Below are 14,673 nucleotides of genomic sequence, written 5' to 3' on the forward strand. Positions count from 1 at the left end.
TAATCATTGTCCAATGATTGAACCATAATACTTATACACATTTATAACCCCAAGTTCACAGGTTCACATATTAGTGTAAATTATACACGTTTTAACCTAAAAATCTATTCCTAGTTACTCAAAAATTTAATAGAAAGGATAAGAATAATTACCTTGATATCTCGAGATAAAAATATTGTTGTTTCTCCTCCTTTTTCTTTTTCATTTCTCCCTTTCTTTTCTTTTCTTACCTGCGTATTTTTTTTTCCAGATCGTTCCTTTCTTTCTGTTTCTTTAAGACATGCGGCTTTTTAATAGCCTAGGGCACTTTGCCCCTTTTTTTTTTATTATTTTATTAATTTATTTAATTAATCCCTTTCCCATTTTTTTAAATTATATATGTATTAAAAGTAACACTTTCTAATAACCTATTTAAATATTTCAAACTTGGCCTATTATTATTAAAAATAAATAAATTACCCGACATTAATTAATTTAGTTAAATGACAATTAAAAATTATCAAAAATGATCTTTTCGGATCCGGGTCATTACATTATACTTGGAATTTTTGTTATAGACTTCATAGATGATATATTGATATACTCTCTTAGTAAGGAGGAACACGAGCATCATTTGAGGATTGTGCTTGGGATTCTGAAGAAAAAGAAACTCTATGCAAAATTTTCAAAGTGTGAGTTTTGGCTTAGTTTGATAGCATTCTTTGGACATGTAGTGTACAAGGAGGGTATTAGGTGGATCCTAAGAAGATCAAGGCAGTTAGAGATTGGGTCAGACTTGCTTCGGTTATTGAGATTCAGAGTTTCTTAGGCCTTGCAGGTTATTAGACGATTTGTACAGGGGTTCTCTTCCATTGCATCCTCATTAACTAGATTGACCTAGAAGGAAAAGGCTTCTAGTGTTTTGATAAGTGAGAGGTAAGTTTTCAAAAGCTCAAAAATTTTATTACTTATTGCTCTAGTTTTGACTCAACTCGACGAGGGGGTGGATTTTGTCATATATTGTGATGCTTCTTGAATTTATCTTGATTGTGTGTTGAAGTAGAAGGGAAAGGTAATAGCTCTGCTTCGAGGCAGTTGAAGTTGGTTCACTAGAAGAACTATCTTCTCAACGACTTGGATTTGGTTTAAAGTTATAGTATTCACATAGAGATTTTCAGGGTATTACTTATATGATGTGTATTATGAGGTGTTCATGGATCTAGTCTCTAATATATATTAAATTAGAGAAATATCAATTCGGGGTTGCAAAATTGATTTTGAGTTGCTCAAGGACTATGAGATTAATATCATTTATCATCTAAATAAGGCGAATGTGGTTGTGGATTCATTACGTAGAAAGATGTTGAGTGTACAAAATCTAGTGGGTGAGATCCTTTGGCTATGGATTTTCGGTCCTTAGCCAATAGCTTTGCGGGACTTATTATTTCTAAAGGTTGTAGAGTTTTTCCTTACATGGAGGCTGGATCATCCTTATTCAATCAGATTCGGATTGAATAGTTTGATGACGGAGAATTGTGTAATATTCAAGACAAGGCGTTACAAAGAAAAGCGAAGGAGGAAATTATTGACGGTGGGTATTTTTGACAATAAAAGATCATATTTATATTAGTCAGGTAGGTGAATTGACTAGAATGATCATGGATTATGCCCATAGTTTAAGGTATACAATTCATCTGAGTTCCACTAAAATGTATCGTTTATCAGCAAGTGATGTATGAACACCAAAAATCTTGAGGTTTAACCTACAGAACGCCAAGTGAGAAATAATTTCTAAAGACTTTGTGGTAAGGTTGTTTTGTACCTTGGTTAAGGGTTTATGCTATTTGCGTAATTGTGGATAGATTGAGCAAGTCTATATATCTCGTGCTGATTCAAACTATTTATATTTTAGAGACGTTACTCTAGTCTTACTTCGGGAGATTGTTTGATTACATGGGGTGACCATATCTATTATTCCATGTCGTACACAATTTATATCTCATTATTAGCAATCTATGCAGAAGGAGTTAAGACTCGTAAAAATCTTAGTAAATCCTTGCATACACAGACTGATAGTCAGTCCGAACGGACTGTTGAAGTCTTTGAGAACATGTTGCGGGTGTGCGTTATCACTTTTGTGGTTATTGAGGATAAATTCTTGCTTTTAGTGGAGATGCATACAACAACAGATCTCTAGTTTGTTAGTTTAATGCATCTGAGATTAGACTGTGGGGCACATATCTAGTGAGGGAGTCCTTAAACAATGTTAAGTTGCTTGAGTTTAGGTTTCTCATGGCTCCGAGTAGGCAAAAGAGTTGAGCATATGGAAAGATTCGTGATTTAGAGTTAATGATTGGAGAATGGGTTCTATTGAATGTTATACTTATGAAAAGTATGATGAAATTTGAAAAGAAGAAAAAGTTATGCTCGAGGTAATTTTTGGTGTCGAGATTGATCAACGTGTTGGTGAGGTGGCTACAAGTTCACTTTGCTATTTGATTTGTCAGGTGTTTACATTACATTTGATAATTCTGCACCGAAGAAGTTTCATTTAGGATGATTTGAATGTGATTCAATGAGATTCAGTGTTACTTGGTTAGGATTTTACTTATGAGAAGTCGGTAACTAACCTGGTTACATGGATGAGATAATTCGAAAGTTGAGGTCAAAAGAAGTTATTCCAGTAATGGAAACTATCTGTAACATTTTGGATAAGGGGAAGAATGGTTATGGCTATTTATGGCAATCATTCGACAATAGATTAACTTTGGGTAATATGTAGTAGGAGAATATGTCGCTCCTTTTCATCCAAGGATAAACAGATATCGAATATGAAATTCAGCATCTAAGAAAAATATTCACTCCAAATTATTGGAACATCTCTTCCATCGATTTTAGAATCGTTGAAACCGATTACAATTGTTATCTCTACTCAATTACATGGTAGACAACAGACAATACGAAACTCTATGCCTAAAAATACACATATCAACGAAACTGACATGACATATCTCCCATTGATTTTAAAATTGTTGAAAATGCTTACAATGGTTAATTCCACTAGATTTGAGAGTAGACAAACAATTAATGAAACTCAATGCCTAAAAATACACATGCCAATTACCATAACTATATAAATAAGGTGATTTTTATGTATTTATAGAGATCCTGAATCTACTATACCCTTTTTTCGAACTTCTTAATGGAAATTCTAGATCCACAATTGATTAGACAAATAACTAATACAGTTATTTATGGTGAATGCAAGCAACAACAAAGGGAGACTTAAACGAAAACCTTAAATACATGTCCCTCAACATCAACGTCCCTTGGTTAGTAGCCGGAGACTTCAACTGTATTCTAAGTCTGAGGGAGAAAAATGGGAGGGAAGATGCAGAGGGTGTCAGAAAATATGCCAATGTTAAATTGTATCTCAGATTGTTCCCTCATTGACACTGGAATGGCACTGACTAGGCAAATGAACAATCATTTCTCCATAATAAAAAAGAGGAGGTTTTTTGGCAACAAAAAGCTGGTCTCCGATGGTTCAAAGAAGGTGATACTAATTCTAAATTTTTTCATACCATGATTAAGGCCAAAAGAAGAAGGCTTAGTCTCAAAGGAATGAAAGATTCTAATAATAACAAGGTGATGATGCTATTGCTAAAGAGGCCATAAATTTCTTTGAAAATGAATTCACCAAGCAAGATTAACAGAGGGACCTCACACACCGAAGCTGCATTCCTATAGTGATCTCTGATGAAGATAATTCCTATTATGTTTGAAATAAAAGATGTTGTTTTTCAATAAAACCAGAGAATGCTCCCGGGACCAGATGGAGTCTCCGTAAAATTCTATCAACATTGTATTTTATTTTCAGTAGCATTCTCTGGTTTGAAGTGATAATTCTCATACCAAAATGCGCAATTTGAAACATATAACTGACCAGCAATGACAACTCTGGTGGGACCAAAATGGAGCATGCCAGGTTGTAATCATGAGTTGTATAAGGCTAAATTTGAGTAGAAAAAAAACTGACAAATCCGATCATTAGTTCATATATGTTGCAGAAACATTAACAAACATCCCTTCATCCGAAAAGGGGTGAAGAAGGAAAAAACTACATTATTTTTAAGAGTTAAAAGAAATTACTTTTTTCCTACCTTCACATTGTGGTACCGTCAGATACTCTTGATGTGATATGCCAGATCCCATCCTTGACACGAAGGAAAAATATTCATATGATTACTGTTTTCCCCAATCTTCAGATCCTGCATCCAAATCAGAAACGCCATTTTGCCAATTCTCCACTATCATTTCTCAGTTGATTGTACTAATATTTCCTTGAAGCTTGTATTTGATTTCTGTATATTTAATTTTTAGCAATATCTCTTTTTATAATTCTAAGAAAGTAAACTAAAATAGGAATACAAAACCTATTTCTTAGGACAAACAAATTTTATTTTAGACTGACATTTAAGAAAAAAAAAGGAAAAGAGAGGAAAAAGTGGAGTCTAACATTGAATTACCATTTTATCTACCTTAAATTATAATGTTATCCAATATTTAATAAATTAAATATTATCATAGCATACTATATTAAGTTTATATTGCTTAATGTCGCATAGTATTTAATGTGAAAGAAAATGTGAAAAGTATAGATAATTGTGGTTCAATACTTCAATTATGGACACCTTAAATGTAGGATATGCACTAATATTCTAGCAACCTCATTTTATAAGTTTGAAAGGTAATGTAAAAAGTATTGATAATCGTGGTTCAATACTTCAATTATGGACATTTCAAATGTAGGATATGCACTAGTAAACATTTTTTTTCTCAATTATCTGTATATAATAAATTTTAGAAGAGGTATATGATTTCATAAACACATATTAAATGGTAAATAATGGTTATACAAAACTATTATTTTGAAGTTGAAAGAACATTATATCTTTGTTTAAGACATTTTGTCTTCAAAATTAAAAATTTTGATTTTCTTTAGTTAACTAGCTTAATTGATAATGAATGATCGTACCTAATCTATTAAATGATGCTCAGTGATCAACTTATATAAATGACTTCATAAATAAAAAATATGTACAACTCTTTCCATTAGGAAAAGCAATATAGAAAACACACAAATTGAATAAGTTTATTTTCAGCTTTATTATTGTTAATGTGTTCGTAAAATATATTATTCTTGTTTATGTAATATTTTATTTTATAAGTTTTAAGTTTCATAAATTATCAATGTCTCTTATATTCATGTTTATGTGTTAGAATCAAACCGATATATTAGCATAGAGGTGTTAGCGATTGACTTTTGGTCCTTTTAAATGACATGTCTTAACCATTAGCTTTGAGTCTTTGCTTAGCTTGAAGTTATTTGAAACTTTATTTTTTGATACCTTTATTGAAATTGGTAGAAAAAAAGTTGATGATCGAAAAAATAGGTATTTATATATAATAATTTGGTGATTCATGTTTATTAATGTTTTTCTAATTATACTTATAAGTGGATGAATGAAACTACTCTAACCCTTAATATCGGTAATCATAACAATAAAAAGGAATACGCATCAAGAACATTACTTATGGAAGAGTTTCATGCTATATATGAATACATTAAATGTTGCTCAAAATATAATTCATTAAGCATTTTACCTAGCTAGCTAAATTTAGATGTTAAATTTTGTAGTTTCAAATAATATTTTTAATATGATTTATTTTGCATGAACAACTTGTATGGGACAGACGTACAATGCACGTGATTAGAGACTAGTAATATAGAAAAGAAAACCACACAAATCAGGAATCCCTTTTATTTATTATATTTATCAAAGTGCCCCTTTTTTTATCAATAAGATTCCATATATTAATGACAATCATAATCAAGAGGGGGAATGTATCGGTGAATCCGACGCGACGTGATGTCTGTTTTGATCAAATTGGGTCACATCCCAACACTGGAATAAACTAGGAATATTGTTTGTTAGACAATTAAAAATAGTTCCTATAGTGTCTGCTTCAACTTTCTTCTGGGCATACACTGAAGGAACTAACAAAATGTTTGGTTCATCAAAAATTGCACCTTCGTCCCCTCGTCCTCTAGCTTGTCCGCTGCTTTATTTTGTTGCTTATACACCTGCTTTGCCATATATTACTAAAAATGAAAAGCTCGAAAATGTAACGTTAAATTACCATTTTATCCTTACAGTAAATTATAATGTTATACAATATTAAATTAATTGAATATTATCATAGAATACTATATTAAGTTTATATTGCTTAATGTTAGTGTACTATTTATTGTGAAAGAACTTTTCACTTTCTGCAACCTCATCTTATCAGACTGAAAGAGAATGTGAAAAGTATAGATAATTGTGGTTCAATATATAATTCAATTATGGATGTCGTAAATGTATGATATGCACTAATTCTTGTAACCTCATTTTATAAGCTTGAAGGGAAATGTGAAAAGTATTGATAATCGTGGTTCAATACTTCAATTATGGACATTTCAAATGTAGGATATGCATTGGTATTTATTTTTTTCTCAATTATCTGTATATAATAAATATTAGAAGAGGTATATGATTTCATAAACACATATTAAATGGTAAATAATGGTTATACAAAACTATTATTTAGAAGTTGAAAGAACATTATATCATAGTTTAAGGCTTTTTTTCTTCAACATTAAAACTTTTGATTTTCTTTAGTTACCTAACTTAATTGATAATGAATGATCTTATCTAATCCATTAAATGATTCTCAATGATCAACTTATATAAGTGAATTCAAAAATAAAAAATATGTACAAGTCTTTCCATTAGGAAAAGCAATAGAGAAAACACACAAATTTAATGAGTAATTTTATTTTCAGCTTTATTACTGCAAATGGGTTTGTAAAAATATATTATCTCTTTTTTATGTAATATTTTATTTTATAAGTTTTATGTTTCATAAATTATCAATGTTTCTTATATTCATGTTTATGTGTTAAAATCAAATTGATGTATTGACATAAAAGTGTTAGAGATTGACTTTTGGTCCTCTTAAATGTCATGTCTGAACCATTAGCTTTGAGTCTTTGCTTAGCTCGAAGTTATTTGAAACTTTAATTTTTGATACCTTAAGTTCAATGAAATTGATTAATAAAAAAAGTGATTAATGAAAAAAATTAGGTATTCATACATAATAATTTTTGTGACTCATGATTATTAATGTTTTTTTCTAATTATATTTATAAGTGGATGAATGAAACTATTCTAACCCCTGAAATCGAATAATCATAACAATAAAGTGGGATACACATCAAGAATATTAATTATGATAGAGTTTCATGCTATATATGAATACAATTAATGTTACTCAAAATATAATTCATTAAACATTTTACCTATCTAGCTAAATTTAGAAGTTGAAAATGGTGCAAAATTACCCTCCATACACCTATTGACTCCAAAATGCCCTTCTCATCCACCTATTGGCTCCAAAATACCCTTGTTATCCACCTTTGGGTCCAAAATTGACCACTTATTTAACGAATTTAAAATTAAATTGTTTAAATATTTTTAAGATACTTGGCGCTCAACTATTGGTTATAATTTAATTTATTAATATAATTTTAATCCAACCTACTGCCCACTCATTATTAACTAAACCGCACCCATTAATAATCCAATTATAATATCAAAATCGCCATAAACACTATTAAAACACGATAAAATTATAGATTCTTGAAAATGACATCCGAAATTATTCGAGTCCGAATCGAAGCCACAATTAAATTTAAGATGGGCAGCTTAATTAGGAGGATACTTTCAATAGGATTTTTTTTCAAGTTTGAATTCGAAATTTATGATTAAAGGTAAAGAAGTAGTACATCCCGAATTAATTCATGAACTTTTTTAAATATAATTTTATAAATATTTATGATCTGTTTTAAAACCTTTAGTATATTATTTTTAAAAAGAGTTATCTATGAAGTAATATGATTTATTTTGGATGAACAACTTGTATGGGACACACGTGCAATGCACGTGATTAATGACTAGTAATATATAAAGGAAAACCCACACAAATCAGGAATTCCTTTTATTTTATTATATTTCTCAAAATGGCCCCTTTTTTATCTATAAGATTTCATATATTAATAATAATAATAATCAAGAGGGGAATGCATCGGTGATCCGCCGCGGCGTGATGCCTGTTTTGATCAAATTGGGTCACATCCCGACACTGGAATAAACTAGGAATATTTTTTGTTAGCCAATTAACAATAGTTCCTATAGTGTGTGCTTCAACTTCCTTCTCGACATACACTGAAGGAACGAACAAAATATTTGGTTCATCAAAAATTTCCACCTTCGTCCGCTCTTTCTCTAGCTTGTCTGCCGCTCTATTTTGTTGCCGATACACCTGTTTCACCTTATTTTATTAAAAGTAGAAAGCTCGAAAATTGACGTGGAATAATCATTTTATCCTCACACTAAATTATAATGTTATGCCATATGAGATAAATTATATTATCATAGTATACTATATTAAGTTTATAATGCTTAATGTCATCATACTATTTAATATGAAAGAACTTTTCCCTTTCTGCAACCTCATGTTATTAGACTAAAAGATATGTGAAAAGTATAGATAATTGTGGTTCAATATATACTTCAATTATGGATGCCTTAAATGTATGATATGCACTAATATTCTTGCAACCTCATTTTATAAGCTTGAAAAGGAATGTGAAAAGTATTGATAATTGTGGTTCAATATTTTAATTATGGACGTTTTAAATGTAGGATATGCACTAATATTCATTTTTTCTCAATTATATGCATATAATAATTATAAGTAGAGGTATATGATTCCACATACACATATTAAATGATAAATAATGGTTATACAGAGCTATTATTTAGAAGTTGAAAGAACATTATATCATAGTTTAAGGCTTTTTGTCTTCAATATTAAAACTTTTGATTTTCTTTAGTTACCTAACTTAATTGATAAAGAATGATCTTATGTAATCCATTAAATGATTCTCAATGATCATTTTATATAAATGAATTCATAAATAAAAAATATGTACAACATTGACGTAGAAGTGTTAGAGAATGACTTTTGGTCCTCTTAAATGTCATGTCTTAACCATTAACTTTAAGTCTTTGCTTAGCTTGAAGTTATTTGAAGCTTTAATTTTTGATACATTAAGTTTTCTGAAATTGATAAAAAAAAGTTGTTGAATGAAAAAAAATAGGTATTAATGTATAATATTTTGGTGATTCATGCTTATTAATGTTTTTCTAATTATATTTATAAGTGGATGAATTAAACTACTCTAACCCTTGAAGTCGGTAATCATAGCAATAAAGTGGAATACACATCAAGAACATTACTTATGGAAGAGTTTCATGCTATATATGAAATATATTAATGTTGCTCAAAATATAATCCATTAAACATTTTACCTAGCTAGCTAAATTTAGATGTTGAATTTTGTAGTTTCAAATAATACTTAATCATCTATAAGAAGTCATTCAAATATAAGTTGACTATTCATCTATTTTAACTTCTATTTTTTCACTTTATTCTATTATTCATTACAATATATTTTTAGTATATTTTTTTGTACTAAAAACTTGTATGGGACACACGTGCAATGCACGTGATTAGAGACTAGTAATGTATTAAAGGAAACCCACACAAATTAGGAATCCCTTTTATTTTATTATATTTCTCAAAGTGCCCTTTTTTTTAATAAATAAGATTCCATATATTAATAATAATCATAATCAAGAGGGGGAATGTATCGGTGCATCCGCCGTAGCGTGATATCTGTTTTGGTCAAATTGGGTCACATTCCGACCTTGGAATAAACTAGGAATATTGTTTGCATCCTATTAAACATAGTTCCTATAGTTTCTGCTTCAACTTTCTTCTGGGCATACACCGAAGGAACTAACTAAATGTTTGGTTCATCAAAAATTGTCACATTCATCCCCTATTTATCTAGCTTGTCTGCCGTTCTATTTTGTTGTTGATACACATGCTTCACCTTGGTAAACTTCCAGCTTTCCCATCAAGCACCTACAATTATCAACAATATTGTCATGTAGAAGGTTAAAAATATTTTTAGTTATCATATCTATAGCTTCTATAGAGTCATAGTTGATTTCTAGAGGGATGTGGCAATGGTGGACGACAATTTAGAGGCCTCTCCTTATGGATAGTAGCTCAGCAGTAAGGGGGCTAGCGTGTAGGATGTTGATATACCGTGGTTTCACGGTATTATTAATACTTTTTCCTTAAGTTTAGTGTGTCCAAAAGCCTTTTTGTGCTAATGTTTATATAAGTTTCTCTTTATTTTGCAGGAAATCTGTCCAAAGATGAATGCGGAGATTTTGAGCGAAGAAATGCAGAAGAGACCACCTACGGAGCTTGTGACGGTCCGTCGTGCTTGTGACGGTCCGTAGGTGGCAGCGTAGTGCAGCTGCTGAAGAAAGATGGGGAAGTCTAACCAAGTGTGGGGTTACGAAGCTTGTGACGGTCCGTCGTGTCTATGACGGTCCGTCCTGCAGGTTCATCATGAACTTCAGAGAAGTGATCTCAGTAACCATATTCCAAGAGTTGAAGTGTTTTGGAACGAAGACCCTCGATAGACCGTTGTGCCTATGACGGTCCGTCATACTTGCCGTCGAGGGTAATGAAGAGAGCAGCAGAAGAAATTGCATAAGTATGGGACGACGGAGTCCATGACGGTCCGTCGTGACCACGACGATCCGTCGACCCAGCCGCGTTTTGGCAGATTTCCAGCAAATAGAGTCCTTGTTTAATTAGGTTTTTATTTTTTATAAATAGTTCGAAAAACCTCGTTTTTGAGGTTAGACTCCGTATTGTTAGACATCATATTAGTAGACACTGTATCTTTAGACTTTTGAGAATCATTAGACTTTTTGTGAGATTGTTAATTACTTTGAGATTCTTGCAAGTGATTTTTGGTGATTAATCAAGCAAACTTTCGGATTTTACTCTTTCTCATTGAAGTAAGTACATGAATTCTTATATAATATATTTGAATATTGTGATTATGACTATGGGTAACTAAACTCCATAACTAGGGTTGTGGGAACCATAGGCAAATAATGAGATAAAACCTAACTAAAATAACAATTCTAGAATAGTGTCTTGCATGTATTAATAATTCTTTCGCTTAGAAGTCTTTTTAACGGATGGCCAACGTTAGAACTCACCTCAATGTTACTTGCCGGACCAAGGAGGTAGATAGTAAGAAAAGAATTATCAACATAGATTTAGTGTATACTATCTAATAGGCTAGTATTGATTGGTACGAGGTAATAACTTAGTCAAATATCGAATACGATGCTTAATATGGCGTAAAGATAAGGGTTAGTATAGCAACACACGTAGCCAGACCAAGGTGCGGAGTGAGATTTTCTAGATGCCGGACCAAGGATTTAGAAATACATAACTTATCACTTTGCATGCAAGATACTAGGAAAGAATTGTTATAGTTAGAATTATCAAGTTATGAACCTGCGGGGAACACGTAAACCCTAGTTACTTTGATTAATCGATTAAAATCCAACATTCAAAGCTGTTAAGTGTCTCTTTCAATTGCGTTATTTATTTTCACTCATTTAGAATTAGAAACCCCCCTTTTAATGTTTTTACTTTCCAAGGAAGTCATTGACCAAACAATAGTAATAACAGGTTGAAGTTAAGTCTAGACTATTTTCCTCGTGGGAACGATCCCAACCTCACTAGTTGGGTTATTTACTTGACACGACCACTTTACTTCTTATTTGAGAAGTAAGTTTGAGCGTATCAAATTTTGGCGCCGCTACCGGGGAAAGTAGCTTTTAGATTAACTTGAACGTATTAATATAGTTTAGTTGATATTTTCTTGATTTTACTTTGTTTTAATGTTTTTGATTTTTTTAGAACTATCCTCCTTGTATGCCAAATACACGGAAAGGAAGAGAACCCTTGTTTCCCTACGATCACGAATTAGAGCGTACACTGCGCAATATGAATCGAAACTTGGGAATAAATGATGATGATCCAAACCAGAACATCCCAGCTCCAGTTGATGTTCATGGTCAGTTGTTACCCGATGCTCCGGGTGAACACCAACAGAGGGGACAAAATCCCGCTCCACGGCCCCAAGCATACTACAGAGGCTATGATAACATAGCAGACTCCAATGGGCCACTGGTTTTGCCTCCTCTACCCACAGGACACACTTTTGTGGTAACTAGTAGCCTGATGCAAATGCTCACTGCCAGAGGTTTGTTTTCAAGGCTACCCTCTGCCCATATAGCTAAGGTAAGGGCAGTGTGAAAAAGCTGTGTAGGGAGGCCTGATTTGGATTTAGATGTAATAGGGCTCAGAGTGTTTCCTCTCTCACTGACGGGAGAGGCTGCTATATGGTTCAATGAGCTCCCATACAACTCAATCTTCACTTGGAACCAACTAAGGGATGTTTTGTTAGCACGCTACTATCCGGTCTCCATGAAACTAAACCACAAAGACAGAGTGAATAACTTTGTGGCGCTACCAGGAGAGTCAGTTAGTAGTTCTTGGGATAGATTCACCTCGTTCTTGAGAAGTGTCCCAAATCACCGTATAGATGATGAGTCAGTGAAGGAATACTTCTATCGGGGACGGGATGATAATAATAAAGCGGTGTTGGACACTATTGCAGGTGGATCTTATGGGGAGTGTCCTTATGCTGAGATTGCTGAAAAATTAGAGAAAATCTCCCGGAATAATAAAGCTTGGAGTACTAGGAAGTCAGATACCGGGAGAAACACCTTCACAGTGCAGTCCACTCATAACCCAGCCACAGATGAGATTCGTGAAGAAATGGCTCAGATGAGAACTGAGCTTGGGTTGGTACTAAAACATGTCACTGGGGTGCAGAAAAGATAAATGCAGTCAACTACTTGGCTAAACCACCAGCTCCTAATGATGAATGATATTATGCGGAGGACACCTATGCAATAAATGAGCAGACGGGGGGTTTCCGACCAAGCGCCCAAGGCTCAAATCAGGATAATTGGCGCCAAGGTCAAGGGAACCAAGGTCAGAACTATGGTAACTACAACCGTGAGGGTCATTATGTCCGTGATGGAAACTACAACCGCGACAACAACTTCAACAGGGGTAACTACGGTAACAGAAATGATAGGAACGGGCCCTATGTCCCTTCCAAAAATCGTGAAGTTACTCCTAGGGATGGTGGAGATAGTATGGCTCGAGTTGAGGATATGTTGCACAAAATGATGAGGAGGTTCGATGCTAGTGATGAGCACATTAAAGAGTTAAGGTGTGATTTAGCTAGTATTGGGCAAAAAGTTGATACACACGCAATATCGATTAAACAGATCGAGTTGCAAATGGCCCAATTATCTGCGACAGTGAACACACGGCAACCGGGCACTCTTCCTAGCAACACTGTCCAAAATCCAAAAAATGATGAGCACTGTATGGCGATCACTACTCGGGGTGGTAAGCAAACCATTGACCCATCTATGCCGTCTGATGAGGAAAATGTGACAAAGGATGATGATAAGGTTGTAAAGGGTAGTGTTGAGGAAGAAGAGAGCAATGGAAAAGATGCAGAAGTCCCTATGAAGGTAATTCCCATGCCTAGACCACCACCACCCTTCCCTCAGAGATTAGTGAAAAAGACCGAGGATGGTAAATATCGGTGTTTTATAACAATGCTATAGCAGCTCTCTATCAATGTCCCTTTGGTAGAAGCTCTAGAACAAATGCCCGGTTATGCCAAGTTTATGAAAGATCTGGTCACAAAGAAAAGATCGGTCAGTTTTGAGGATGATGATAGACTGCAACATTGTAGTGCTATTGCTACAAGATCCCTCGTACAAAAGAAAAAAGATCTGGGTGTGTTCACTATTCCTTGTACAGTTGGGTCATTACATTTTGCGAAAGCATTATGTGATCTGGGGGAAAGCATAAATCTCATGCCCCTCTCGATCTACAAGAAGTTGGGTTTGGGTGACCCAAAACCCACTGCGATGCGGCTACTGATGGCTGATCGGACAGGGAAACGGCCTATAGGGATACTCCATGATGTGCTAGTAACAGTGGAGTCATTCATCTTTCTGGCTGATTTTGTTATTCTTGATTGTGAAGTCGATTTTGAAGTGCCTATTATTCTTAGGAGGCCATTCCTTACTACAGGTAGAGCCTTAGTTGATATGGAAAAGGGGTAGATGAAATTTTGGTTGAACAATAGAGAAGCGACCTTCAACGTGTGTAGGACTATGAGGCAGAGTGGTGAGATCCAATCAGTATCCGCCATATCCCACAATGAAAAGATGAAGAAGGAGAATGAACAAAAAAGTGCAAAACAAGAGTTTAGGGTTGGGGATTTGGTGCTTTTAGACAGATCTGGGCTGCCTTGTCTTCCGGGCAAGCTCAAGTCCAAACGGACTGGCCCTTACTTGATTACCCAAGTATGCCCTTATGGAGCAGTTGAGTTAAAAACCAAGGAGGGAGTGCGGTTTAAGGTGAATAGAGAACGAATAAAACTCTATTTTGGGGCATACTACATCAGTGAATGAAATGATAGAGGCATACCGTCTTGATGAAGGCTGAGTAATCAAGTGTCCTCAGTCGTGCCGCGACGTTAAA

This window comes from Solanum pennellii, chromosome 11 (genome assembly GCF_001406875.1).
Source record: "Solanum pennellii chromosome 11, SPENNV200".
Classification (NCBI taxonomy): Eukaryota; Viridiplantae; Streptophyta; class Magnoliopsida; order Solanales; family Solanaceae; genus Solanum; species Solanum pennellii.